Raw genomic sequence first — 6,040 nt, 5'->3', positions numbered from 1 at the left:
GCCCCTCAGGTCTCTTTTATATCTTTCCCGTCTCACCCTAAAACTACTCCCTCTAGTTCTGGACTCCCCGACCCGAGGGAAAAGACTTTGTCTATTTATCCTATCCATGCCCCTCATAATTTTGTAAACCTCTATAAGGTCACCCCTCTTGTAGCTCAGGATTCTGTTCTGCATGTCAGGAAGGGGGCTATCTTGACTCTGCTGGGAGGGTGAGGGTATAGTGGTTCCCCCTTTGAGGGACTGCTGCCTAACTCAAGGTGAGACTCCCAACATACAGAATCCTGTTCTCAGTACATGTCTCCCTCTGTCCATTACAGACTATTCCATCCTTTCCTCACAGTCACTTGGACATGACGGCTGATGTTACTGCTACATCATGGTATGTTCCACCATCTCAAAATCATGTCTTTTCTCAATACATCACAGTGCCCATCACCAACTGAGGCCCTTCTTTGGTCAATTAAGGCCTGGTTACTGCTTCAGCCCACTCTGCTGGGATTAACCCAGCTGCTGATGAGCCTATTGTCCAGGCACATCTCTGACAGATACCACCCGGTGGGCAGGTTGGCATCTCAGGGCACCCAAGGATCCTCAATCGAAGCTGGTCAGTTCCCAATCGAGGAACTACACGTCAAGCAGGGAGTGCCTGCAGCGAGTTACTTCCCTGCACTTGCTTCCTGACCCCCTGTTCTCTTCAGCCCACGATCCCAACGCAAGGAACCTCACCCCACACCAATGACCTTTGTCCTGCTTCTCTGGGAGTGCACTTCCAATAGCAACCATGGCCTCCTCTGTGGCGCTGCTGAGAACACAAGCTGCTGCTCTCCTACTGGCTGCTGACTCACTAGAGGGAGGGAGGGAAGGGTGGTTTGGGGTCCTCATTCCAGGGTTGAACCTGCTGGTGGCCTTGTCACTGCCTGACTGGTGTGTGGCCCAGGGGCCTTCCCATAGAAGATGCAGTCTGAGACTCTCATTGGCTCTCTCATGAGCAAGTGAGACACCGACATCTCAAGAGATTCATCATGTATTTCCACACAAGGCTAGGCCATTCGGCCCTCTAAATCTTTTCTAACATTTAGTAATATCACGGCTATCAACTCCACTAATATTCTGAAAGTCCTTGCTGACCTGCAATGCATAGTGGTGATCTGCTGACACTGTCTGAAAGCTAGGCAGTATTCCTGAAATATAGCTCTCCTTTGCCAATCAATAGTGACAGAAACATATTTACCCGTCTCAATGCAGCACTGATATCCTAAAACCCTAAAAATATTTGTCCAGTGTAAAAATGCAAAGTTCCATCACTCACAATCCGGAAAAGTCTGGAATACATCAACAGATTGTCACCACCAGCCCACCCCCTCCATTTCCCTTTCCCAGCTTCCACGGTCCATGAAGGAGCAAGCTTCAAATATCTACAATCCTTTATGAGAAAGAAAATCTCCTTAATTTCCCTCCTAAAAAGCCATTTTAAGATTGTTGTATGTTGTTAGTAATTCCCTCTTACTTCAGCATTTACTGTTACTCAGTCCTGCTACTTACACAATGCCATAGTGGTCTGAAGTACCTCAGGCTGTGGGCCTTGGCTTACCTACTGCCCTTAAGGCTACTTGCTCCTTATCTTGAAGTAAAGCTTTTCAACTCCTTATATACTGTAACAATGCTCGACTTACATCTGTACACAATAAGTTCTCAAGTACAGTGTTAATGACCTCTCTCTTCACATGCTCACGATAGATTGGTATTTCCTCTCATAATAATGTCACAGTCACGTGATCAGTTATATTGTCCTGGTTTATATAAATTTCATTATATCACAGCTCTGACAGGGGATGCAATTTTGTCTACCCAGACCATACTGTATCCTTTAAACATTATCAACACTGTAATGAGATCAGTTAGGTGAACCTCATAAAATATGAGTTCCCTGATTGGGGCAGTTCATCTCGTCCGTTCAGGGAACCCTGGCTGAGAGATATAAACAGGAGTGTCAGACATCATTTTAACTCAGAGAGCCGACTCTGAGGGAGCTGGACCACTGGTGAGGCCTCTCCCTGTGTAAATAAAGGATGAGTTACTTCAAGCACCTTGATCAGATCGCTGCTCAATCTTCTAACTTCAGGTGTGTGTTTGTGCGTGTGTGTGTGTGTGTGTGCATGACAGTGTGTGTGATGAGAGTGTATGAATGTGTGTGTGTGTGAATGTGTGTGTTTATATATGTGTGTCTGTGTGTGTGTCTGTGTGTGAGAGTGTGAGAGTGTGTGGGGGGGTGTGTGTCCATGCGTATGAGTGTGTGTATGAATGTGTGGGTGTGGGTGTGTGTGTGTCTGTGTGTGTCTATGTGAGTCTATGTGAGTGTGTGTGTCTGTGTGTGAGTGTGTGTATGAATGTGTGTGTTTGTGTATGAATGTGTGTGTGTGAGTGTCTGTGTGTGTGTCCGTGTGTGCGTGTGAGTGTGTGTGTGTGGGTGTGGGCGTGTCTGTGTGTGTGTGTGTGTGTCTGTGTGTGTGTGAGTGTGTGTGTGTGTGTGTGTGTCTGTGTGTGTGTGGGTGTGTCTGTGTGTGTGTGTGAGTGTGTGTGTGAGTGTGTGTGTATGGGTGTGTCTGTGTGTATGTGTGGGGGTGTGTGTGTGTCTGTGTGTGTGGGTGTATCTGTGTGTGTGTGGGTGTGTCTGTGTGTGTGAGTGTCTGTGTGTGTCTGTGTGTGTCTGTGTCTGTGTGGGTGAGTGTGTGTGTCTGTGTCTGCGTGTGTGTGTGTCTGTGTGTGTCTGTGTCTGTGTGGGTGAGTGTGTGTCTGTGTGTGGGTGTGTCTGTATGTGGGTGTGTGTGTGTCTGTGTGTGGGTGTGTGTGTGTCTGTGTGTGTGAGTGTGTGAGTGTGTGTGTAGCATGAACACATAGACCTGCTGTGTGTCTGGGAATTATGAATCTTTGTAAATCGTGTTCTCAAAGATCAACCTTCTGTACACAAGTGAGATTCCTTGAAGGAGGTTCCTTAACCATCCACCATCCATCTGATGGTCTGACCAGAAAGGCCTACTCGAGAAGGCCTGAGGGAACACATTGCAGGAACAGAATGTCAAAGCCTCTGTGTGAGTCTCTGTGTAGTGTGGAGAGTATAGAGAGAGCTGTGATGTGTCATATAAATAGGAGCAGGATGTGGTTTATGAGCAGCTGAATGCAGAGGGGAGGCGTTAGCAGCATTGAAAAACAAGCTGCATGTGTGGCACAAACTGTAATACCGAGAACAAAAAGGGAGTCACCAAGTGTGGACGGCGTGTGTTTATAAATCATTTACTTTCATTTCTTTTCTCTGACAGTGCTTTCTCTGGCTTGTGGTCAGAGCACACAGTAACATCTTACAGAGGCCTCAGAAAATTGGAGAGAAGGTGATTTCCTGGTAGAAATGGCTCTGTTTCAGGGCGATCTTTAGGGCTTTAGATGATATCCAATTTCAGAATAACACACAATCAGTGTTGTACTGAGCTCTCTCACTGTAATCTCAGGAGTTCAAAGGGTCTGGGAGGGATATGGGGTTGGGCCTGGTCAATATTTATCTTAATTATGGTCATTATTTGTGGGTGCTCGCAGTATGCCAGCGTCCTCACCTCACAACAATGAGTACACTTCAAACAAAATACCTTATTGACTGGAAAATAATTTGGGATCTCTTGAACACACCCCTATTCCCCCAAACCCCAGGCCTTTGAGTTAAAAACTTGAAAATGGAGAAAGCTCACTCAACGGTGAACCAGGCCCATGTCTGGGAGCTGGTTAGGGCCGCGATGCTCGCTGGGCATCTGTTGGCATCAGCGGTATTTCCAGATTAAAACCCCATGGGCAGGTGACGGGGATGGGCAGTGAACCAGAGAGATTGGAGAAAGAGTGGCAGCAAGGAGGCAATGGTGAGGGAGAGTGCCTCGGGTCGGCTTCACCACACGGGAAAAGTCAGGCCCGATGTCAGGGAAACCGTCACACACATCAGAGACAGTCTGGGCACAGGAATGGAACTTCCGCTCCTTGAAGTATGGGCTCTGGGAGAGAGGCAGAGACAGAGAGACAGTACCAGCCTGGGCCGAAGAGGAGCCGTGGACAGGAAGAATTGATGAAGGCCGGACCTCCCCACTCGAAGAATCAAGGAGTTCTCTCTGCAGTCAGGCTGTAGTGAGAATGTGGAGCACACACCACAGAGCATCATTAAAGGTGGATAATATACAGCAGAAGACATTAGTTGAAGGTAATGTGAAATATTCTGTAGGCCGCTTCATCAACTGTAACTGAAATGTCCAATTGCGGGTGGGTCTTCGATAATGCGATGGTGGTGTCCTTGTGCAACCCCGCATTATAGGAAACAATCACCCTATAGAAACAATGCTTCAAGTGTTGGCGATGTAATTGCTTTACAGCCAATACACCTTTTAAAAGTTTGTGTTTTAGAAACAGTTTGTCAATTGTGCTACAGCTCATTTGCGTTAACGAAACGCGCGTTATAGCAGAATGACTTGTATCTGTCATTTTCAGGCGCAAAGCGAAAGAAAAGCTGCAGGAGATGTCAAAAGATGTAGGAGAAGTGCCCGCAGAGAAACTAAGACATGGACATAATGATGATGTACTGAATTTCTGGAATTGAAAGGTGCTGTCTGCAGGACTGTCATTCACCAACCCACACAAAAAGCATCAGTAAAAGTTGGGAATGAGCACACTGGCTGAATTGGAGTTCCATTTTTGAAAACCACAAGATGAGGCAGGCGTGTGTATGTGTGTGTGTCTGTGTGTGAGTGAGAGTGTCTGTGTATGTGTGTGTGTGAGTGTGTGTGTGTGTGCGTGAGTGAGAGTGTCTGTGTGTGTATGTGTGTGTGAGTGAGAGTGTGTGTGTGTGAGTGAGAGTGTGTGTGTGTGTGCGTGAGTGAGTGAGCGTGAGTGAGTGTGTGTGTGTCTGTGTGTATGTGTGTCTGTGTGTGTGTCAGTGTGTGCATGAGTGAGAGTGTGTGTGTATCTGTGTGTGTGAGTGTTTGCGTGAGTGAGAGTGTGTGTGTGTCTATGTGAGTATCTTTGTATGTGTCTGTGTCTGTGTGTGAGTGAGTGTGTGTGTGTCTATGTGTGTATGTGTGTCTGTGTGTGTGTTAGTGTGTGTGCATGAGTGAGAGTGTGTGTGTGAGTGTGTGTGCGTGAGTGAGAGTGTGTGTGAGTGTGTGTGTCTATGTGTGTGTCTGTGTGTGTGTCTGTGTGTGTGAGTGTGTGTCTGTGTGTGAGTGAGTGTGTGTCTGTCTGTTTGTGTATGTGTGTCTGTGTGTATGTGCGTGAGTGAGAGTCTGTGTGTATGAGTGTGTGTGTCTGTGTGTGTCAGTGTGTGTCTGTGTGTGAGTGAATTTGTGGGAGAGTGTGTGTCTGTGTATGTGTCTGTGTGTGTGAGTGCGTGTGTGAGAGTGACAGTGTCTGTGTGTGAGTGTGTGTCTGTGTGTTTGGGAGAGTATTTGTCTGTGTGTGAGTGGGTGTGTGTGAGTAAGAGTGTGTGTGCGCGCGTGCGTGTGTGTGGGTGGATGGGTGTGTGTGTGAGTGACAGAGTGTGTGTGTCAGTGAGAGTGTGTGAGTATGTGTGTGTGTCTGTGTGTATGTGTGTGTGAGTATGTGTGTGTGTGTCTGTGTGTGTTAGAGTATGTGTGTGAGCATGTGTATGTGTGTGAGTGTGTGTGTGGGTGGGTGTGTCTGTGTGTGAGTGTGTGTTAGTGAGAGTGTGTGTGTGAGTATGTGTATGTGGGTGTGTGTGTGTGTGGGTGTGTATCTGTTTGTGTGTCTGTGTGTGTGGATGTGTGTGTCTGTGTGTCTGTCTGTGTGTGTGAGTATGTGTGAGTGTGTCTGTATGTGTGTGGGTGTGTGTGTCTGTGGAGTGTGTGTCTGTGTGTCTGTACGTGCGTGGGTATGTGTGTGTATGGGTGTGTATGTGTGTGTCTGTGTGTGTATGTGTGTGTGTCTGTGTGTATGTCTGTGTGTGAGCATGTGTGTGTGTCTGTGTCTGTGTGTCTGTGTGTCTGCATGTGTGTGT

General features: G+C 47.3%; 1 long non-coding RNA gene across 2 annotated transcripts; it reads left to right on the top strand.

Annotated features, from left to right (window-relative positions):
• The first annotated feature begins 2,911 nt into the window (after positions 1–2,911).
• LOC148150574 (uncharacterized) lies at positions 2,912–4,699 on the top strand. 2 transcript variants are annotated; one of them, XR_015751796.1, is made up of 3 exons: positions 2,912–3,089; positions 3,318–4,234; positions 4,519–4,699. It is a non-coding gene; the product is annotated as an uncharacterized LOC148150574 (long non-coding RNA). The 2 variants fall into 2 exon arrangements; XR_015751795.1 differs by lacking the exon at positions 2,912–3,089 and having other exon boundaries at positions 3,209–4,234.
• The last annotated feature ends 1,341 nt before the right edge of the window (positions 4,700–6,040 follow it).

This window comes from Chiloscyllium plagiosum, unplaced genomic scaffold, assembly GCF_037043375.1.
Source record: "Chiloscyllium plagiosum isolate Xiang-an unplaced genomic scaffold, Cpla_swu_hap1 HiC_scaffold_3, whole genome shotgun sequence".
In the NCBI taxonomy this organism is placed as follows: domain Eukaryota; kingdom Metazoa; phylum Chordata; class Chondrichthyes; order Orectolobiformes; family Hemiscylliidae; genus Chiloscyllium; species Chiloscyllium plagiosum.
Note: the sequence above shows the minus strand (reverse complement) of the source record. Positions and strands in the feature narration are given on the sequence as shown.